Below are 24,291 nucleotides of genomic sequence, written 5' to 3' on the forward strand. Positions count from 1 at the left end.
GGATCCCCATAATTAATACTTAGAAGGAAACCTTGCTACTTGGCTCAGATTAACACTTCCAACTTAGAGGTCTGTTTTGTGCAGGATTTATATTTCTTCCTAGTATATTCCTGGCATTTTGGATGAAGTAAAGAGTTCCCCCATGAAGAGCAAGCCTTTCTCTCTAATGCCAGCTCTGAGCCAGTTTTAACCTCTAATTCAGTCCACTGAGACCCCGGTCTGACTTGAGAATTTGCATGTGTGCCTCTTCTGTGAGCCCAACAGCTTCTCATTGCTGACTTCTTTGCCCTCCTGTACTTGGTGCTGCTTCCTTTATCAATTCATGGAGTTTCTCATTCAATCATTACATACCCATATTATAGGCAGGGAAATTGTTTTAACTTATTTGTTAGTGAAAATGACATAATTAGGACTTGTCTAGTGCTCTATTTTTATTGAAAGGGACTGAGCTGCTAAAATAAAGTTGTTTAAAATCTGTCTTTTTAAAAGTAAGTGAAAAGCTTTCTTAAAACGTTTTGCTTTACTGTAAGAACCTCAAACCTCCAATGATTTGTTCAGATTAAGTTAACTCTTCTTTTGTGTCTGAGTCGTCCAAGTGGGGCTTTCAAGTGTTTTCATTGTGCAAACCCTCGTAATGATATTTCACAATAAGTGGTTGTGTCTGCTGGAGTTAGGAGTGAAGAATAGGTCAGTAGGATATCTTGAGAAAGTTACGGAGAGTAAAGAATTTTCTGATTTGTCTGGCTGGGGATGGAGGTTATATTAATTTAAGGAGCAGAGCCTCTGCTCTGTATTTTCATCTTCCCAGGTTTTAAAGTAGGCTGGGCTCCCCAAAGAGAACCATGAGTTCTAATACATACAGACTTTCAAACGTTTTTCTCCTTTTGGAAGCTGGAGCTGAGTCTCTGGCTTCAGATGGCCTGGTGTGAATCCTAGTTTTGCCTTTTCCTAGCTATATGCCCATGGTCAAGTTACTTAACCTCTCTTAGCCTCAGTCGCCCCATTCCTGAAACTGGGATGATTATAGTCTCTAACTCATAGGGTTGTATTGAGAATTAATGAGAAATGAGATGAGATCATCTTCATCACTGCACCATAAGCAAGTTCTCAATAAACGTTTCTTGACATAGGAGGTTGTGAATGTCCCAACTAGGGTCACAGAATAAGTTTGAGAAGCACTATCTTGGAGCCATCAATATCTAAAGAGAAACAAATGACCCATGAATTATAAGAAAGAAGATTTTAGAGCAATCTAATAAAAGGGAATTTTATAAGCTTTTCTGTGGCCTACCAGAGTGAATGTAAGTTAAAATTTCCCTCATAATCAGCAATGAACAATATATTCATAAGCTCTGACTTATCTTACATGGCTTCTCCATTTAAATTTGACCTGGTACATCAACATTAATTATTTTAAGAAATAAAATAAGCTAATCAAATTTAATTTTTTTTCTTAATACCCTTATGGGGGAAATTAATCAAAGGTCCAGAGTTCAAATCTGCTTGCCAGGATCTGGCTAACTAGAGCAGGAAAATGCCTTAGGCTCTTTCTTTACTAGTGGCAGACTTGCTGCTAAGTCCCCTCAATATACATACATACATAATAGTATACATATATACGTATATATGTATATGATGTGAATTTATGATGTGAAAATTAATCCCAGAGTTAATCCTGGGGTAGAGATAGTTTTTCCAGTAAGATGTGAATTAGAAGCATTCTTCAAGCAAGTGAAGTTGTCTGCAATGAAAAGGGAGAAAAATCAAAATAAAACAGTGAGAATAGGTGGCTTTGCCCCCGTTTCTCAAGCTTCAGCTAAGCCCGCGCTGCGTGTCGCCTCAGGGAGCGCTCACCTAGTGAAGAAGCTCAGGGTAAAGGCACGGCCGCCAAAGCAGGAGTGAGAACGACTTGACGCCGGGAGGGAGACCCCAAAGAGGCCGCAGCCGCAGGAGGCCGGAGTCCTGGCCGCTGTCGGCCTTCCCCAAGGACTTCGACCGGGCCCCTCAGGCTGTGCACCAGCTGAGCACTGCACGCCTCATGCCCGTCCTGCCTCGCCAACCCAGTCGCCCTCTTGCCAGAATGAGCTGAAGTCTGAAAATTACTCAGCAGGACAAGGCATAGCACAGGCCTCTTCTCTTGTGGTTTCACTTGCCAATGACCACTATCTTGATAATTCTGAGCTCTTCTCACAAGTGTCCATCCAGTGGCATCTACCCTAGAAGGGGAAACTGAGGCTGAGACTGGTAAAGTAATTTGATGAAGAACTGGTACTTACATTGTGTCTTCCTGAGCTTATTAAAATGTGGATTATTATTGTACCCTACTGTAGTCTGAGTCTGGTCATGTAAGCAATCCCAAGACATGGGCACCATCATTACTGTTTTATAGATGGGAGAATGGGAGCTCTGAGAATCAAAGCTTGTACCCAGTTCTGCCTGATGACTTCCTGTGCTCTGAATTCCCTCACGTGGCTGCCTCTTGAAAGAGCCGTGTGGCTGACAGGGTCTTGGTGTTCTGGCCGAGTGTCAGGCCTGTGCCTCTGAGGTGGGAGAGCCGAGTTCAGGACATTGGTCCACCAGAGACCTCCCAGCTCCAGGTAATATCAAATGACAAAAGCTCTCCCAGAGATCTCCATCGCAATACTAAGACCCAGCTCCACTCAAAGACAAGCAAGCTACAGTGCTGGACACCCTATGCCAAACAACTAGCAAGACACGAATACAACCCCACCCGTTAGCAGAGAGGCTGCCTAAAATCATAATAAGGTCACAGACACCCCAAAACACACCACCAGATGCGGTCCTGCCCACCAGAAAGACAAGATCCAGCCTCAGCCACCAGAACACAGGCACCAGTCCCCTCCACCAGGAAGCCTACACAGCCCACTGAACCAACCTTAGCCACTGGGGGCAGACACCAAAACTAACGGGAACTACAAACCTGCAGCCTGCGAAAAGGAAACCCCAAACACAGTAAGTTAAGCAAAATGAGAAGACAGAGAAACACACAGCAGATGAAGGAGCAAGGTAAAAACCCACCAGACCAAACAAATGAAGAGGAAATAGGCAGTCTACCTGAAAAAGAATTCAGAGTAATGATAGTAAAGATGATCCAAAACCTTGGAAATAGAATGGAGAAAATACAAGAAATGTTTAACAAGGACCTAGAAGAACTAAAGAGCAAACAAACAATGATAAACAACACAATAAATGAAATATAAAAATTCTCTAGAAGGAATCAATAGCAGAATAACTGAGGCAGAACGGATAAGTGACCTGGAAGATAAAATAGTGGAAATAACTACCTCAGAACAGAATAAAGAAAAAAGAATGAAAAGAATTGAGGACAGTCTCAGAGACCTCTGGGACAACATTAAACTCACCAACATTCAAATTATAGGGGTCCCAGAAAAAGAAGAGAAAAAGAAAGGGACTGAGAAAATATTTGAAGAGATTATAGTTGAAAACTTCCCTAATATGGGAAAGGAAATACTCAATCAAGTCCAGGAAGCACAGAGGTCCCATACAGGATAAATCCAAGGAGAAACATACCAAGACACATATTAATCAAACTACCAAAAATTAACTACAAAGAAAAAATATTAAAAGCAGCAAGGGAAAAACAACAAATAACATACAAGGGAATCCCCATAAGGTTAGCAGCTGATCTTTCAGCAGAAACTCTGCAAGCCAGAAGGGAGTGGCAGGACATATTTAAAGTGATGAAAAGGAAAAACCCTACAACCAAGATAACTCTACCCAGCGAGCATCTCATTCAGATTCGATGGAGAAATTAAAACTTTTACAGACAAGCAAAAGCTAAGAGAATTCAGCACCACTAAACCAGCTCTACAACAAATGCTAAACGAACTTCTCTAGACAGGAAACACAAGAGAAGGAAAAGACATACAATAACAAACCCAAAACAAGTAAGAAAATGGTAATAAGAACACACATACCGATAACTACCTTAAATGTAAATGGATTAAAGGCTCCAACCAAAAGACACAGACTGGCTGAATGGATACAAAAACAAGACCCATATGTACGCTGTCTACAAGAGACCCACTTCAGACCTAGGGACACATACAGACTGAAAGTGAGGGGATGGAAAAAGATATTCCATGCAAATGGAAATCAAAAGAAAGCTGGAGTAGCAATTCTCATATCAGACAAAATAGACTTTAAAATAAAGACTATTACAAGAGACAAAGAAGGACACTACATAATGATCAAGGGATCCATCCAAGAGGAAGATATAACAACTGTAAATATTTATGCACCCAACATAGGAGCACCTCAATACATAAGGCATATGCTAACAGCCATAACAGGGGAAATCAACAGTAACACAATCATAGTAGGGGACTTTAACACCCCACTTTCACCAATGGACAGATCATCCAAAATGAAAATAAATAAGGAAACACAAGTTTTAAATGATACATTAAACAAGATAGACATCATTGATATTTATAGGACATGCCATCCAAAAACAACAGAATACACTTTCTTCTCAAGTGCTCATGGAACATTCTCCAGGATAGATCATATCTTGGGCCACAAATCAAGCCTTGGTAAATTTAAGAAAATTGAAATTGTATCAAGTATCTTTTCCGACCACAACGTTATGAGACTAGATATCAATTATGGGAAAAAGTTTGTAAAAAATACAAACACATGGAGGCTAAACAATACACTACTAAATAACCAAGAGATTACTGAAGAAATCAAAGAGGAAATCAAAAAATACCTAGAAACAAATGACAATGAAAACACGATGACCCAAAACCTATGGGATGCAGCAAAAGCAGTTCTAAGAGGGAAGTTTATAGCAATACAAGTCTACCTCAAGAAACAGGAAACATCTCAAATAAACAACCTAACCTTGCACCTAAGGCAATTAGAGAAAGAAGAACAAAAAAACCCCAAAGTTAGCAGAAGGAAAGAAATCATAAAGATCAGATCAGAAATAAATGAAAAACAAATGAAGGAAACAATAGCAAAGATCAATAAAACTAAAAGCTGGTTCTTTGAGAAGATAAACAAAATTGATAAACCATTAGCCAGACTCATCAGGAAAAAAAGGGAGAAGACTCAAATCAACAGAATTAGAAATGAAAAAGGAGAAGTAACAACTGACATTGCAGAAATGCAAAGGATCATGAGAGATTACTACAATCAACTATATGCCAATAAGATGGACAACCTGGAAGAAATGGACAAATTAGTAGAAAAGCACAACCTTCTGAGACGGAACCAGGAAGAAATAGAAAATATGAACAGACCAATCACAAGCACTGAAATTGAGACTGTGATTAAAAATCTTCCAACAAACAAAAGCCCAGGACCAGATGGCTTCACAGGCGAATTCTATCAAACATTTAGAGAAGAGCTATCACCTATCCTTCTCAACCTCTTCCAAAATATTGCAGAGGGAGGAACACTCCCCAACTCATTCTACGAGGCCACCATCACCCTGATACCAAAACCAGACAAAAATGTCACAAAGAAAACTACAGGCCAATATCACTGATGAACACAGATGCAAAAATCCTCAACAAAATACTAGCAAACAGAATCCAACAGCACATTAAAAGGATTATACACCATGATCAAGTGGGGTTTATTCCAGGAATGCAAGGATTCTTCAATATATGCAAATCAATCAACGTGATACATCATATTAAAAAATTGAAGGAGAAAAACCATATGATCATCTCAATAGATGCAGAGAAAGCTTTCGACAAAATTCAACACCCATTTATGATAAAAGCCCTGCGGAAAGTAGGCATAGAGGGAACTTTCCTCAACATAATACAGGCCATATATGACAAACCCACAGCCAACATTGTCCTCAATGGTGAAAACCTGAAACCATTTCCACTAAGATCAGGAACAAGACAAGGTTGCCCACTCTCACCACTATTATTCAACATAGTTTTGAAAGTGTTAGCCACAGCAATCAGAGAAGAAAAAGAAATAAAAGGAATCCAAATCGGAAAAGAAGAAGTAAAGCTGTCACTGTTTGCAGATGACATGATACTATACATAGAGAATCCTAAAGATGCTACCAGAAAACTACTAGAGCTAATCAATGAATTTGGTAAAGTAGCAGGATACAAAATTAATGCACAGAAATCTCTTGCTTTCCTATATACTAATGATGAAAAATCTGAAAGTGAAATTAAGAAAACACTCCCGTTTACCATGCAACAAAAAGAATAAAATATCTAGGAATAAACCTACCTAAGGAGACAAAAGACCTGTGTGCAGGAAATTATAGGACACTGATGAAAGAAATTAAAAATGATACAAATAGATGGAGAGATATACCATGTTCTTGGATTGGAAGAATCAACATTGTGAAAATGACTCTACTACCCAAAGCAATCTACAGATTCAATGCAATCCCTATCAAATTCCCACTGGCATTTTTCACAGAACTAGAACAAAAAATTTCACAATTTGTATGGAAACACAAAAGACCCCGAATAGCCAAAGCAATCTTGAGAAAGAAAAACGGAGCTGGAGGAGTCAGGCTCCCTGACTTCAGACTATACTACAAAGCTACAGTAATCAAGACAGTTTGGTACTGCCACAAAAACAGAAATATAGGTCAATGGAACAGGATAGAAAGCCCAGAGATAAACCCACGCACATATGGTCACCTTATCTTTGATAAAGGAGGCAAGCATATACAGTGGAGAAAAGACAGCCTCTTCAATAAGTGGTGCTGGGAAAACTGGACAGGTACATGTAAAAGTAGGAAATTAGAACACTCCCTAACACCATACACAAAAATAAACTCAAAATGGATTAGAGACCTAAATGTAAGTCCAGACAGTATCAAACTCTTAGAGGAAAACATAGGCAGAACACTCTATGACATAAATCACAGCAAGATCCTTTTTGACCCAGCTCCTAGAGAAATGGAAATAAAAACAAAAATAAACAAATGGGACCTAATGAAACTTAAAAGCTTTTGCACAGCAAAGGAAACCATAAACAAGACCAAAAGACAACCCTCAGAATGGGAGAAACTATTTGCAAATGAAGCAACTGACAAAGGATTAATCTCCAAGATTTACAAGCAGCTCATGCAGCTCAATAACAAAAAAACAAACAATCCTATCCAAAAATGGGCAGAAGACCTAAATAGACATTTCTCCAAAGAAGATATACAGATGGCCAACAGACACATGAAAGAATGCTCAACATCATTAATCATTAGAGAAATGCAAATCAAAACTACAATGAGGTATCATCTCACACCGGTCAGAATGGCCATCGTCAAAAAATCTACACACAATAAATGCTGGAGAGGGTGTGGAGAAAAGGGAACACTCTTGCACTGTTGGTGGGAATGTAAATTGATACAGCCACTATGGAGAACAGTATGGAGGTTCCTTAAAAAACTAAAAATAGAACTACCATACAACCCAGCAATCCCACTTCTGGGCATATACCCTGAGAAAACCATAATTCAAAAAGAGTCATGTACCACAATGTTCATTGCAGCTCTATTTACAATAGCCAGGACATGGAAGCAACCTAAATGTCCATCGACAGATGAATGGATAAAGAAGATGTGGCACATATATACAATGGAATATTACTCAGCCATAAAAAGAAATGAAATGGAGGTATTTGTAATGAGGTGGATGGAGTTAGAGTCTGTCATACAGAGTGAAGTAAGTCAGAAAGAGAAAAACAAATACAGTATGCTAACACATATATATGGAATCTAAGGGAAAAAAAAAAGTCATGAAGAACCTAGTGGTAAGACGGGAATAAAGACACAGACCTACTAGAGAATGGACTTGAGGACACGGGGAGGGGGAAGGGTAAGCTGGGACGAAGTGAGAGAGTGTCATGGACATATATACACTTCCAAATGTAAAATAGATAGCTAGTGGGAAGCAGCCGCATAGCACAGGGAGATCAGCTCAGTGCTTTGTGACCGCCTGGGGTGGTGGGATGGGGAGGGTGGGAGGGAGAGAGATGCAGGAGGGAGGAGATATGGGAACGTGTGTATATGTGTAGCTGATTCAGTTTGTTATAAAGCAGAAACTAACACACCATTGTGAAGCAATTATACTTCAATAAAGATGTTTAAAAAAAAAAAAAAAGAGGAAAAGGGGAAAAAACAATATATATTGCTCCCAAAGTCCACCTCCTCAATTTGGGATGATTCGTTGTCTATTCAGGTATTCCACAGATGCAGGTACATCAAGTTTTTTGTGGAGATTTAATCCACTGCTTCTGAGGCTGCTGGGAGAAATTTCCCTTTCTCTTCTTTGTTCGCACAGCTCCTGGGGTTCAGCTTTGGATTTGGACCCGCGTGTAGGTCACCTGAGGGCGTCTGTTCTTCGCTCAGATAGGACGGGGTTTAAGGAGCAGCTGTTTCGGGGGATCTGGCTCACTCAGGCCGGGGGGAGGGAGGGGTACGGAGGCGGGGCGAGCCTGCGGCGGCTGAGGCCAGCGTGACGTTGCACCAGCCTGAAGCGCCCCGCGCATTCTCCTGGGGAAGTTGTCCCTGGATCATGGGACCCTGGCAGTGGCGGGCTGCACAGGCTTCTGGGAGGGGAGATGTGGAGAGTGACCTGTGCTTGCACACAGGCTTCTTGGTGGCGGCAGCAGCAGCCTTAGCATCTCATGCCCGTCTCTGGGGTCCGCGCTGATAGCCGCGGCTCGCGCCCGTCTCTGGAGCTCCTTTAAGCAGCGCTCTTAATCCCCTCTCCTTGCACACCAGGAAACAAAGAGGCAAGAAAAAGTCTCTTGCCTGTTCGGCAGCTCCAGACCTTTTCCTGGACTCCCTCCCGGCTAGCTGTGGTGCACTAACCCCTTCAGGCTGTGTTCACGCCGCCAACCCCAGTCCTCTCCCTGCGATCCGACTGAAGCCCGAGCCTCAGCTCCCAGCCCCGCCCGCCCCGGCGGGTGAGCAGACAAGCCTCTCGGGCTGGTGAGTGCCGGTCGGCACCCCTCCTCTGTGCGGGAATCTCTCCCCTTTGCCCTCCGCACCCCTGTGGCTGCGCTCTCCTCTATGGCTCCAAAGCTTCCCCCCCTCCACCACCTGCAGTCTCCGCCCGCGATGGGGCTTCCTAGTGTGTGGAAACCTTTCCTCCTTCACAGCTCCCTCCCAGAGGTGCAGGTCCCGTCCCTATTCTTTTGTCTCTGTTATTTCTTTTTTCTTTTGCCCTACCCAGGTACGTGGGGGAGTTTCTTGCCTTTTGGGAGGTCTGACGTCTTCTGCCAGCATTCAGTGGGTGTTCTATAGGAGCAGTTCCACGTGTAGATGTATTTCTGATGTATTTGTGGGAAGGAAGGTGATCTCCGCGTCTTACTGTTCCGCCATCTTCTCCTCTCCTCTTTTACTTTTTAAATAAAAGAAAAATGGCAAATCTATATGTAATCCAGTTATAGAGTCTAGAAATATAGACACTGTAGGGCTTCCCTGGTGGCTCAGTGGTTGAGAGTCTGCCTGCCAATGCAGGGGACACGGATTCAGGGCCTGGTCTGGGAGGATCCCACATGCTGCGGAGCAACTAGGCCCGTGAGCCACAATTACTGAGCCTGCGCGTCTGGAGCTTGTGCTCCGCAACAAGAGAGGCTGCGATAGTGAGAGGCCCGCGCATCGCGATGAAGAATGGCCCCCGCTTGCTGCAACTGGAGAAAGCCCTCGGACAGAAATGAAGACCCAACACAGCCAAAAATAAATAAAATAAATAAATAAAAATTAAAAAAAAAGAAATATAGACACTGTAGAATGCTATCAAAGACATCTTCAATTTGCAAATAACAATAAAATAATATCTGTTTTTCAAAATTTAGGGACACTGAAGATTGATATGCAGCACTCTTCAGTACGGATTATTAATTAGAGGAAAAAGCAAATAGCAAAACAATATGTACTTTATTATCACATTTATGTTATTTACCTAAATTTCGTTTATGTAAAGCAAATGCACAATTATATCCATACAAAATTAATTCATAATAAGGTTATATGGTGGTGCAGGTAACAGAGAGGATTGAAAAGGCAAGACAGAATTTTGTTTTGAGTGTACTGTTTGAAATGTGTGCAGTGAGAACAGTCATAGAGCACCACTTTAGTACTTTAACTCTCATCAGTAGCAAATCACTTGCAAAACATTTCAGCACCTCCCTATGCTCCAGGCTCCTCATCCATAAAATGACAATTTCTAAGGTTCTTTCCTGCTTATTTTAATTATTTATCCAGTGATCAGATGTCAGGCGGCAACTGGGTCTGGCCCACATTAACCTAGTGGGCCCATGCTGGTTCTTAGCACTCCTCCACTACATGATTATATGAAGTGATACAGTGTTTCCAATGGGAGTGGCAAGACCACTTAGCAATGTGTCTATACAAGGCTCTTTCCTATAGAAAGTTAAGTCTTTTAGAAAAGGTTTCCAACTGGCTGGAGAAGGGACCCAATGGGAAGGTGACTTTTGTTTTGTTTTGTTTATGTTTCTGTTTTTTAAATTCACGGTGCTTCATCTTCACCACCCAGCATCCAGCCTGAACTTGGACTCAGTCTGTATGAGAGTCACACAGGGGGGGCAAATGCATAGAGATTGGCAAGGAGGTGGCATCGTCTAGGAAGTAATTAATTAAAAAGACTGGAGCCAAGATATGGACCCTAAGTGAGAACTGTGGGAACCACTTACCCCAGAAGAGAGGGACCCCACAGAGCCTGCTCCTGTTGTCAAGCTTGGAAGACTCCCAGCAGAGGTGGCTAGAAATGGCCTCAGGAATCTAAAGGTAGTGATGGAGGTCCTTGAGTTGAGGAGGTGCAGCCTCAGGTTAACAGAGGGAGGAGCCTCAGGCCATGTAAGCCCCGGGTAAGACACTGAGTCAGAACTGAGGAATGGAGGGCACTCTAAGAGTTCCGCCACCACGTTGGCGATGGGGAGCTCCGGGATGACTATTAGACAGAGGCTCCCTCTGACTTCGTCCTCTCGCGAGTCTGACCCGGGTGAGGGTCTTGGTGTATGGGGTACAACCTCAGCTCCGCGGAGGGAGGAATCCTTGCTCCTGCAGTGATTCTGGGTGAAGACACCGAGTGCGTTAAGTACCCCAGAATATAAGGAGCCCCACAGAACCTCACGCCTGCTGTCGGCCTCGCGAGAGCCAGGCACCACTTGGCGTGGGGGGAGGAGGCGAGGGGGAGCAGAGCGGAAGGAACACCCCCTGACTTCCGGGAGGACGGTTGGCGAAGGCAGATATCGAAAGCTGAGGGCTCTCTTCGCGGAAGGAGGCGCCCTGGGAGTGGTCGAGTGTTAAGGTGAAGACATTGAACGAGGGAACTAACCACCCCAGAAGAAAGGGGCGGCCCGCTGAGTAAAGCCCCGTCCCTTTTGTAATCCCGGGGAGCCCCCCGAGTAACTAACTAGGGCCTCAGTAATCTGAGGGCAGCGCGGGCTGCTCGGGGCGTGGCCACGAGTCAGCAGAGGGAGGAGGCCCTGGCACGGGGGAGTTTCAAGGGAAGGTGGGGAAGGGGAATGAGGTGACCAGCTCCGCAGAATAGAGGGGACGCTGCAGGTAAAAGTGCGGCCCCCCGGCTCCAGCCCTCGGCGCCGCGAGAATAACTGTCAGACTGAGTTGCTCCCTGACTTCCACCTTGGGTTTGCAGGAAAGTGAGGCCTGTTCTGGGGACTGCTGCCTCAGGTGAGCGGAGGGAGGAGCCTCAGACCCTGCCGGGAGTCAAGGTAAGATGTTGAGTGGGACTGAGGAGATTTCTTCCCCAGGATGGAGAAGGGTCCTCAGAATTCTTCTGTGAGTCCCAGGAGGAGGAGGAGCTGGCCAGGAGTGACTTCCTCTGACTTTTGGGGTATGAGGATGATGACGATATTGTTCTGAGAGGTGTGGCCCCAAGTAATCAGGCCCTGCCAGGAATCAAGTTAAGATGCTGAGCAGGGACTGGGGGAATCACACCCTGGAGAACAGTGGGGGCCCCATAGAACCCTGTCCCTGTTGTCAGACTGGGTAGGTAGGCCCTGGAATAGTTGTCAGACTTCCGTGCTTTCTGATTTTGGTTTTGGGAATCTGAGGGCTGTTGTCTCAAGTTAACAGAGAGAGGTGTCTCAGTCTCTGTCAAGGTCAAAAGTCATGACCTTTAGTGAGGATTGTGGGGACCACACACATCAGAACAACAGAGCCCCAACAGACAGCTGTGCTCCTTTGTCACTTCTGGGAGGCCCAGGCAGGTATGGCCCAATGAGCGGCCCCTCACTTCTCTCCCCTGTCTGTCTCCTCTGTGACTTCCTGGCTGAGAGGCTCTGAAAAAAGCTGTCAGTGTGAGGCACCTCCTTTCTTCGTTGTAAGTCAAGTGTCTCAAGAAGATTTAAGCCTCTTTTTGAGGTGACAATCCTTGGGTCAGTAGAGGAAGGAGTCCCAGATACTCCCTGGGATCACAGTGAGGACTCTGAACAAAGACGGAGGGGACCACCCACCGCAGAACAGAAGGGATCCCACAGAGCTTGACCCCACCTGCCCTGTTATCAGCTTTAGGAAGCCTTGGGCTAGGTTGGCTGGCTGCACCCTGAAGAGCCTTCTCGCTCTCTCCTTTGCTTCCTACAGTTCAGGACAGGAGACCTGTGAGGCTCGAGTACTGCCCTCAGGAAAAGATGGATGGAAGGCACTCTTTTCGGAGCTGCCACAGTTGAGTTAACAGATGAGGCCACTCACATCCTCCCTTTCTCCCTAGGTTGTGGTCCTCTTGTACCCACTCTCCTGCCCACATTCCTGCCTGCTGCCACCGACCAGAGTGAACATGTCTCAGGGTCAAGAGATTCCACACTGCATGCAGGAACAACACCATGCCCTCAGTGAACCCCAGGGCCTGGAGGCTGCACAGGTCTCCGAGGCTGTGGAGGAGACCTCTCCCTCCTCCTCCCATCCTCTAATGCCTGGCGATTTGAAGGAGGCTCTGGCTGCTGGGGCACCCAGCACTCCCCACAGTCCTCAGAGTACCTACTTATCTTACATTGTCATTGCAACCATCTCATCAAGCAAATCAGAGGAGTGCTCCAGCAGCCAGGAAAAGGAGGCTGGGTCAGCTTCTTCAAATCCCCTGTCAGAAACTGAGGACTTGCCCACAGACCCTCTAGATGAGAAGGTGACTTTGTTGGTGCAGTTCCTGCTGAGAAAGTATCAAATGAGAGAGCTGATCACAAAGGCAGACATGATTGATGAGGTTATCAAAGAGTACAAGGATGACTTCCTTGAGATCCTCAGGAGAGCCTCTGAGTGCATAGGGCTGGTCCTTGGTATTGATGTGAAGGAAGTGGATCCCAGCAGCCACAGCTATGCCCTCGTCAACAAACTAGGCCTCACCTATGATGTGAGGCTCAGTGGTGACGAGGGCACGCCCAAGACTGGCCTCCTGATAGTTATCCTGGGTGTGATTTTCATGAAGGGCAATCATGCCACTGAGGAGGAGATCTGGAAAGTGTTGAATATGATGGACTTATATTCTGGGAGGAGGCATTTTATCTTTGGGGAGCCCAGGAAGCTTATCACCCAAGATTTAGTGAGAGAAAAGTACCTGGAGTACCGCCAGGTACCCAGTAGCAATCCTCCACGCTATGAATTCCTGTGGGGTCCAAGAGCCCATGCTGAAGCCAGCAAAATGAAATTGCTAGAGTTTTTGACCAAGATCCATGGATCTGACCCTACTTGCTTCCCATCCCAGTATGAGGAGGCTTTGAGAGATGAAGTAGAGAGAGCCTCAGCTAGAGTTGCAACCAGGGCTGGCAGTGCTGCCATGGCCAGGAAACGTTCCAGTGCCATATCCAGTAGCTCCTCCCACCCCTAGTGAGGTCTGAGGCCAATTCTTCACTTTGTCATTGAAGAGAGCAGTCAACTTCCTAAGTAGTTGAGAGCTGGAGTGTGGCTGTTGGGAAACTGTATACTTTCTGTCCCTCTTCTATATAGTTAACATGGAGGTTTATTTTCTTTTTGGAGTGAGTTAGTTTTCATATGTTCCTTTTAATATAACATTTCATTAGCTTCAGAATCTAAGTTTATGAATGACATTGGTCATACATTTATTGCTATTTATGGAATTTAAGAATACAAGTTTGTTTGTAAAACAAATTGTAAAACTGACCATCTTCTTTTGTGATCTGGAAAAGATAACATGACATTAGAATAGGCATTTCCTTGGCACTGTCAAAGAACTCAGCAGTAAAATAGTTGGGATCAAGAAAAAACTAAAAGATGGTCAATTCTTGGCTTCCCTTATCCTGTTTAATCTGCTGTTCTGTAAAATTAGATGACATATATATGCCTTTGCTTATCTTGTTTAAGAATGTAAGAGAAATAAATCTTAATAAATTAGACCTCGTGTACAATGGCTCATTTATTCCCCAAACATTAAATCAGCATGTGCTCTTTGGAAAGCACTGTGTTAGTACTGAGCATGCCCAGATAAACAAGACTTACTACCCACCCATAGAATTTTAGAGCCTAGGAGCAGGAATCATGTAAAGACAATGGTGGATATCCTTTAATACCAAAAGAAAAATTAAAAAGGAATCAGGAGCTGGGGAGTCCATATGAGAGCTGTCAAATATAAATGTCCTGAGACAAGGCAGGCTGAGGCCTTGGGAAACTGCAAGTACTCCATTGGGAGTTAATTTAATTTAATTTTTTATTTTTATTGGAGTATAGTTGATTTGCAATGTTGTGTTAGTTTCAGATGTGCAGCAAAGTGAATCAGTTTTATATATATATATCTCCATTCTTTTTCAGATTCTTTTCCCATATGGGTCATTACAGAATATTGAGTAGAGTTCCCTGTGCTATACAGTAGGTCCTTGTTAGTTATCTATTTTATATATAGTAGTGTGTATATGTTAATTGAGCTCTATGATACACTAGATGAGGCTGGGGAAGTGGTGAGCCAGGGGTGTGTCTCAGAGTTGAGAGACTTGGAATGGAATGGAAAACTGTTCTTACCAGTTACTTTGGGATCATGGGTAAACCAGATCCCTCCTGGGATAAGAATGGAAGAAGATACCTTGCATTATTGTCCAAATGCAGTTGAACATAGTACACAAATTAGGCATTTTATGATTATCATGAACAAGGAGTTTGTGAGAAATAAAGGTGATACTTTCTTGAGCTGAGATACCTAGAGGCCACTGGGCTGGCACTCTTTGCCTTGGGCTGGGAGGTGCAGTGTCCGCACCATTCAAGGGACATTTTAAATAGGTTATGTTCAGTAAAATTTGGCAAAATCTAAGCAAGGCCTGTATTTTTGGAGGAGGCAAGTGAATGAAAATAGGGATGGACTGTTGGAAGGGCAACTGGGAGGGAGGGAAGGAGTTGGTCCTTGACACAAGTTCTAGGATCCAGTTGGGAAATACTCCCCCAAACCCAAATTAAATAATGCATCCCCTAATAAAGAAGATTTAGTAAGGCTTTCTTGGTAAGCAGCAATTTTGGCTGATTTGGTGTGCCATGTCCCAGAGCAGGGCATATTCTCTGACATCTGCTGGATAAATAAATCCCAGAGGGGAAAGTGCTAGTTTCTGGGGTTAAAATAATCATAATAATAACTGCCATCATTAAAAACCCATTGCATACCATGCCCTGTACCAGGGGCTTTACATACAATACATACATTCTAACAGTCCTACATACAAAACCCTTTCACAGATGAAGAACACGAGGCTTAGAGAGCTTGGGAATGTTCCCAAGTTCACAGGCCTAATATGTGACAGAGTTGGAACTAGACCTCTGGTTTGAATTCTTCTAGAGCCCATGCTATTCCACTCCTCTTAGCCTGAGGTCACCATTCTGTCTGTTAACTCATTTCTTACTACTCCATAATGCCTCTCAGGGGATAAAAAGTACCTTGTAGCCAAAGTACTAAAAGTGGGTATAAAGAAAGGATGTGAAAATGAGAATCAAACACAATTTGGAGATTGTTTGTTGGATTCATTTGCCCAGGGTGCTGTTACCTCAACACCAAGGTTCCTTGAGAGCTGCCTCTGATCAGTAGCTGGCACGTGTGTTCAGTCCCAACACTTTCCCACATTACAGCTCCCTTCCCCTGGGTCTTCCCCAGTGTGCCTTCCTGGCTAACTCTGTAACCTGATCTGCTGACCAGCCCTTCACTGCATCCTCCTCTGAACATTGCATCCTGATCCCAGTAGAACAGACAGCCCAGAACCACCTTCCTTCTCCCTGACAGAGTATTCCAACTTCCTGCAAGCATTCTTGGCTGACATTTACTATGGGATCCCTCTGATAGCAACAGCCCCTTCTATGTAAAGTTCTCTTTGAACAGTGAAGTTTAGGTACATGGTCAATCTCCTATGGGCTTCTTGGCACAGAACATACTAGTTCCTGGGATGTAAACCTGAAGTAAGAGAAGTTTTTGAAACCATGTAACCATTTTGACGTTTGCAGTAGGATTTTAATGGGGTGCCATATTTGAGACTAGCCACTGAAAAGAGACAGCAATGAGTGAGCATACGTTGGTGGTCAAAAACCAAGGCCTCCCCCTTAAGAGGCAAATGGGGCAAGGTCATGGAGATCACTGTGTAAGCAAACAACCAACGTAACTGGGCTGGGAACTATCTTTATGTCTCCTGGAGACAGCTATTTCTTACCTTGTATGCAGTGTACCTCCTCTACTGAGGATGGGGCTTTGTAAATGGATGGGGTTAGTGAATGACGGCAGACAGTTGAGGCAGACCATGAGTACCATGCGTAGTAGAAACGGATATACAATTTCAAGGAGGGGGAAATTGGAGGGGGGATGCCTTAGTGGCTAGTTAGCTCAGTGACTGTAAGAGGCTAGGTATGGACATGTCTTAAAAAACAATCAGGGGGTATCCTTAAACCCAGACTGCCTTCTATGCTTCCTGAATTTTTGGCATAGCAGAGGTAAGTGTCCTGGGGCTGTGTTTGCTGGCCTGTGTTGCGACTAGATACTGCCTTGGATAGGGGATTGGGAAAGGGTCAGACGTTTGCAGAGTGTGTGGTGCACTTATAGAGATGGCACACTTCCTTATTAAACTGACAGGAGATTATGGAGATATGTGAGGTCCAAAGAGGGAAGCATTATGTACCATCCTGTTGGCAGCATCCCCACCTCCAAGATGAGGGTGTTAGGGCTTGGAAAGGAGACACCCATGGGAATTCTCAAGTTAGGTAAGGAGTTGTAACACTTTGGGTTTCCTCTGTGGAGGCAGAGACCCTACCAGGATTATTTTGAATCAGTGAATGTTACCTCTGGTACTCTGAGTCATTGATTCACCTGGAAAGCACTTATTGAACTTATGCTGAAGGCAAACACTAAGTAAACAGAACAAAAGGAGATGGCAAGGCACTTGATTCAGGCTGTAGATGTGAGGATGGTGAGGAGGAGACAGATTGAGTTTTAGGAGTTGGGGACTATGTGAAAGGGTGGGAGAGAGTCTGTAATGACCCTGAGTTCTGAAGGTTAGCTGACTAGGTAGAAGCTCTTCCTCTTAGCTGAGACTGAGGATAAAGGAGGAGGAAGAGTTGGTGGCAATGTGAGTTGGAGGTAGAGACGAAGGAGGGTGTGGTGGATGAGGTCAGTGTGGGCCACATATGGTGAGGTTCTGCAGGCTGTCCAGGTGGAGACGTCCAGTGGGCAGTAGAAAACATAGTCCTGGCTATCGGGAGAGGGTCCCTGGCTGCATCTGGAGAGGTCATGTGAGGCCATGGGTGGAGGTAAAATCAAGTATTGTGCATATAGTGGCCTATATTCTGTCTCCTCCCCTGCAAACACTGTTGGAAACCAAAATTACACAAAACTTAATAAGTCCAGGGAAGAGTTTAAAGGGAGAAAGTACTCACCCAGAAAACCATCAGTAAGAGAAAGTTTTCCTGTGTTTCCTGTAGCTCTCTTTTTTAAGCATGTACTTGTGCCTTTGCCTATAAATTGCCCATGCCTGTGTATTTGTGGCTTATAGTATATAAAAAGTTATATAGCATGAATTTTCAATCTCAGATCCGCCCTCTCAGGTGTCTTCTACTCTTGATAGCCTTTGTTCAAGGCTAAGCTTACACCCACAATACACAGACAGTTATCTGCTCTAACTAATGTGTCTGTTCTAGGCAGCTGGCAACTCTGCAGTAGCTCAAGTTTCTCATGACATAGAGAGCAAAGGACTGGAGGCAGTCTTGGGCCCATGTCCCTGGAAGTTGGAATTTCATGACATATCTTTTATCTAACCGGGAGACTGTGATTGTCAAAATTTTAGATATGAGCCCACTCATTCCAGTTGAAGCTTTCCCCAGAAATCCGATCCATGAACATAAGGAAGGCCGAGCAGTCTGGGTAAAGTGGGGACTGCAAGCCCACAGCCCTTTCTTCCCGCTGAGGACAGTGGGCCCTGACACCCACAGAACTCTTGGGTGCTGCCTGAACACTGCTGGGAAAGCTTGGTGCTAGAAGACCCTGCCTCAGGCATGGACTTCATCTAGGGTTGCCAGCCGTCCTGAACACACAGGACACATCCTCGATGTGACTTTGTCCTGCATTCTATATTGGCTTTGTCAGGACACCCTAAATGTCCTGTATTCAGCTTTTTTCAATAAGTTACAACAATTCAGCAGTTAGAGCTGTTTTTCAACCACAGTAATTGGCGATTAAATCACTTAAGGCGACACTAGCTGAAAATCATACCTCCACAAATAAAGATCTGGTCTCTCCTGCAGGTTTGGCTGAGGGAAGAGCCAAAGGGGTGCCAGGGGCGGGGGCGGGGGGCAGTATTTAGAATTAAAGGAAATTTTCACGAAAGAAAAAGCTTTTTTTGGCCATAGTCCCAAGTTGTGAACAGGTAACCACCATTAATTAGATGTAGGATCAGTAGAATCAGCTGTCAGTGACTGCCTCTCTTGCAGTACCTAAGCTTCTGAAAGCAAATCAACGACAGCACCAGGCTTCTGAAAATCAGCCGGGCAGTGATATCCCCAGGAGCCCCATCCTGGGTGTCAGCCAATCAGTGATACCCCCACCCACACAGTCCTGAACATCAGCCAATCAGCAACAGCCTCACATTTCCAGACAGCGTCCAATCAGCAAGTTCCTCTGTCAGGTAAGCCGCGCTTCTGGAAGTCAGCGGGCCCGTAGCAGCCGTATTCTAGTGCCGCCACTGAAAGTCTGTCAGTCTCTAAACACTCCCGCTTCTAAGTGCTCGGCAATGCTTGAATCCCCAAGCTAACCAAAACCTTGTATAGGATAGGCTCTGGCTTTGTTCTGGAAGACTGCGCCTGGTAAGTACTGCTCCCCCTATAAGGAAACGGGAGGGGTATTTTTGCATCAAATATCAAGTTCAGTTTATTCATAGTTCCTGAGTTCACAGCCCTTTCAACCATTCAGCTCCTGTTACTAACTTGTTCGGACTTGTGGGTGACGAACACACTGACTGTGGCCCTGAGATTTTCAAATTCAGTCTTTTTTCATGTATTTTCTTTTGTGTACATTTGAACCTCGAAATGCCCAAACACAAGTGTAAATGTCGTGACGAATTTTATGAACAGTGCAACTTTATTAAATGAGAAACAAGTCCTTTCAAAGATTTTTGTGCAGTATGCAGCTGTTCATTCAATATAGAAAATTGTGGAAAATCAGTTATAAACCAGTAAATATACTACAGCTGAGCATGCTAGCTGTTTGATTCCATCAACTAGTAACAGTGACATTAAAAAAAAGATAATGTACTCTTTTTGTTTAAGAGACATTCAGATTACGAAGATAAAATCACAGCAGAAATTAAAATGACCTTCTACACTGTATATCATCATCAATCTTTCACTTAAAGTTGGAAGCAAATTTTCAAGTGCCACGATTAGATCTACTACAATAATGAAAATAGCTTAATTTACATTACAGAGATTATCAAAGATCTAAATTCCTCACCTTTTTACGTCATGGCCACAGATGCATGTAATAACAATACCTTTTTCCTTCGCTTGTGAAATAGTTTTCTATTGTGAAAAAAGCCTTTCTATTGTGAAAAAAGGCTTTCTTATAAAGTTATTGTGAGTAAAGTCCTTTGCAAATGTGACTTCAGAAACGGTAGCAAATTTTTGCAGAGTTCCTTTTTTTTTTTTTTTAGTTAGGAGTTACTGAATTAAAGGGGCTAAAGTTGACATAAAGCATGCATGAGTCTATGTTGGCTGTATTGCCCATATTCTACATAATGCAATTCAAACAGCACCTGATGTCCTTTTTGTTGAAATTGAAGTAATAATCATAAAATGATTCTTACTTCAGCATTTATATTCTTTGAATTGAATTACTAAAGGATTTTGGTGATTTTGTTAGCATTCAGAATTCTTCAGTTTGCATTCAAATATCCACTGGCTCTCTTAAACAAATGCAGGTGAAAGAATCTTCAGTTTATTTGAAGCAGTGATACTTTAATTCTGAAGAAAGGACGCCCCCCCCCCCATTCTTGTTGACTTCTTAAATAAGCCACAGAGCAAAGTCTACTTATTTCTTGTTCATAGTTATCAATATTTATCTAGCATTAGGATTATGTGCATTGAAAGAAGATCAAGCAGTTATTAAAGTACTCCATTGATTAAAGGAACTTGTTGAATGTGTTAGAGAAAGAATTGATGAAAAATGTTTCCCTTTGTGTGACAAGGCTGTTCTTAAGATTAACACCATTACTTATGAACATGAAAAGAAATTCTGATTTGAAATGGGTAATTATTATGGAATTTGTCAAGACTATCATTTGGAATGGATCTCATCACTTGAAGAATTTGATTTAGTACCATGGATGTTACTGAATAGTCTTCCAGCACAGGAACAAGAAGAGGATAACGATTGATGATTATGATCTTTTTTGTCAATGGATGACATTAAAAAAAGAAAAAAAGTTGAGATGCAACACAATCCTGAACAATGGAAAAGTGAGCTACGCTGTAAAGATGGTATTACGTGATTCGACAAAGCAAATTTGAAGAGCAGTTCTCAGAATTGTTAACTACGCCAGTACCTGTTTAGTATACCAGCTCATAATGCTAATGTTGAGCATATGTTCTCATTAATTAATTTTCAAAGGACAAAATAATGAAGTAAGTTGAAAGTGACCACTGTAAAAGCTATGAAAGCTATGCTACAATGTAACTGGAAGACAGACTGAAACTGCAAGGAATTTTATAAGCAAATTTTGTGAAACAAGGAGCTCTTAAAGAGAGGTAAATCATCAGATCAGGGGAATATAACTAAAGAAAGAGGCATATAACTTAGGTGTTTGTAATTTAATTCCAATAAACAATAAATAATGTTTTAGTATAAGTATATCCTATGAAATGTTTTTTTTCTTTTTATTTCAATGTGTATATGCATAGAAAATGTTACAGGTGGAATTGTGTTTTCTCAAAATTCGTATGTTGAAGTCCTAACCCCCAGTACCTCAGAATGTGATTGTATTTGGTGATAGTTTTTAAAAAGAGGTGATTAAGTTAAAATAAGGTCATTAGAGTGGGCCCTAATTCAATATAACTGGTATTCTTGTAAGAAGAAGAAATTAGGACACCTATACTCAGAGGGAAGACAATTTGAAGACACAGGGAGAAGATGGCCATCTACAAGCCAAAGAGAAAGGCCTAACAAGAAACCAGCCCTTGCCACCACCTTGATCTTGGACTTCTAGGCTCTGAAATTATAAGAAAATAAATTTATGTTGTTTAAGACACCCAGTCTGTGGTACTTTGTTATGGTAGCCCTAGCAAATTACTACAGACAATTAAAATAATTCAAATTTAACTAGGTGCTCTGAGTTTTAATTTGCTAAATCTGGCAGCCCTAGGTAAGGGAGAACAAGAGGTAAAGCTGCCTCAACACTCACCCACCCTCAGGAACTGCAAGGAACACTGCCTGGATGATGAGCAAAAGATGGCTTGTAGTGCTCTCAAATGGTGAAAAACAAATGACTCTAATCTCAAGGCACTTTTCCCAACTCAGTTTCATGCTACCAGACTTCTGATGCAGAAACCTAAGGAGAAAAGTGCAAGAAGGCCAACATATAGATTGATCTCATTTGTGAACATAGATGCAAAACTCCTAGATGTAATAATAGTTTATTTCACCTGCAACATATAAAAAGAATAAAACACTTGAAGCAAGCTAATTTATCATTAGAAAGTCAGGTGATGTAAATTATTGCTTTATTGTAAGAAGATTCATATAATCATTTTAATGAAAGAAAGCATTTGATCAATTTGAACATATATTCAAGATAAAAAAAAAAAAGGAAAAATCCTTTTAGCAGCCTAGTAATAGAAGGAAGTTCTTTAGCCTGCTAAAGATGATCAGTCATTGGTGAAAGTTTGAGAGATTTTCATTTGAGATAATGATGTTCTATGCGGCTATTCAACATAGTATGGCAGATCCTCACCTCCATAATAAAGCTAAGAGACTATAAACAAAATATATTGAAATTGTACAGGATGAAACAAAATTGTCATTATTCACAAATGAAATGATTTTGTATGTGAATAATCCAAACTTAATCTAAGGAAAAATGTATCAGAAATAAGGAAAAATGTATGAGAAATAATAAGAGTTTTCTGGATATTAATTCCTTATAACAAAATCAACTGTATTTCTACATATCAGGGAAAAAGCTGAAATATAAAATTAGAAACACCATCTGCAACGGGACTAAAACTTCCAAGTACCTTGGAATATATCCAAGACAATGTGTATATGATTTTTTTTAAACATCTTTTTTGGAGTATAATTGCTTTACAATGGTGTGTTAGTTTCTGCTTTATAACAAACTGAATCAGTTACCATATACATATGTTCCCATATCTCTTCCCTCTTGCATCTCCCTCCCTCCCACCCTCCCTATCCGACCCCCCTAGGTGGTCACAAAGCACAGAGCTGATCTCCCTGTGCTATGCGTTTGCTTCCCACTGGCTATCTGTTTTACGTTTGGTAGTGTATATATGTCCATGCCACTCTCTCACTTTGTCACATCTTACCCTTCCCCCTCCCCATATCCTCAAGTCCATTCTCTAGTAGGTCTGTGTCTTTATTCCCGTCTTGCCACTAGGTTCTTCATGAACTTTTTTTTTTTCCTTAGATTACATGTATATGTGTTAGCATACTGTATTTGTTTTTCTCTTTCTGACTTACTTCACTCTGTATGACAGACTCTAACTCCATCCACCTCACTACAAATAACTCCATTTCATTTCTTTTTATGGCTGAGTAATATTCTATTGTATATATGTGCCACATCTTCTTTATCCATTCATCCAATGATGGACACTTAGGTTGCTTCCATGTCCTGGCTATTGTAAATAGAGCTACAATGAACATTTTGGTACATGACTGTTTTTGAATTATGGTTTTCTCAGGGTATATGCCCAGTACTGGGATTGCTGGGTCATATGGTAGTTCTATTTTTAGTTTTTTAAGGAACCTCCATACTGTTCTCCATAGTGGCTGTATCAATTTACATTCCCACCAACAGTGCAAGAGGGTTGCCTCTTCTCCACACCCTCTCCAGCATTTACTGTTTCTAGATTTTTTGATGATGACCATTCTGACCAGTGTGAGATGATATCTCATTGTAGTTTTGATTTGCATTTCTCTAATGATTAATGATGTTGAGCATTCTTTCATGTGTTTGTTGGCAATCTGTATATCTTCTTTGGAGAAATGTCTATTTAGGTCTTCTGCCCATTTTTGGATTGGGTTGTTTGGTTTTTTGTTATTGAGCTGCATGAGCTGCTTGTAAATTTTGGAGATTAATCCTTTGTCAGTTGCTTCATTTGCAAATAGTTTCTCCCATTCTGAGGGTTGTCTTTTGGTCTTGTTTATGGTTTCCTTTGCTGTGCAAAAGCTTTTAAGTTTCATTAGGTCCCATTTGTTTATTTTTGTTTTTATTTCCATTTCTCTGGAGGTGGGTCAAAAAGGATCTTGCTGTGATTTATGTCATAGAGTGTTCTGCCTAGGTTTTCCTCTAAGAGTTTGATAGTGTCTGGACTTACATTTAGGTCTTTAATCCATTTTGAGTTTATTTTTGTGTATGGTGTTAGGGAGTGTCCTAATTTCCTACTTTTACATGTACCTGTCCAGTTTTCCCAGCACCACTTATTGAAGAGGCTGTCTTTTCTCCACTGTATATGCTTGCCTCCTTTATCAAAGATAAGGTGACCATATGTGCGTGGCTTTATTTCTGGGCTTTCTATTCTGTTCCATTGATCTATGTTTCTGTTTTTGTGCCAGTACCATACTGTCTTGATTACTG

General features: G+C 42.4%; 1 pseudogene across 2 annotated transcripts in view; it reads left to right on the forward strand.

The window, feature by feature from the left end:
* The first annotated feature begins 9,061 nt into the window (after window positions 1-9,061).
* Window positions 9,062-24,291, forward strand: part of LOC309621122 (melanoma-associated antigen B16 pseudogene) — a 416,880-nt pseudogene continuing 401,650 nt past the window's right edge. Inside the window, exon 1 of one of the 2 annotated variants that reach the window (XR_014249875.1) lies at window positions 9,062-19,107. The product of XR_014249875.1 is annotated as a melanoma-associated antigen B16 pseudogene (transcript). The other variant, XR_014249876.1, reaches the window with a different exon arrangement.

The sequence above is a fragment of the Balaenoptera borealis genome (genome assembly GCF_965194805.1).
Source record: "Balaenoptera borealis genome assembly, chromosome: X".
In the NCBI taxonomy this organism is placed as follows: domain Eukaryota; kingdom Metazoa; phylum Chordata; class Mammalia; order Artiodactyla; family Balaenopteridae; genus Balaenoptera; species Balaenoptera borealis.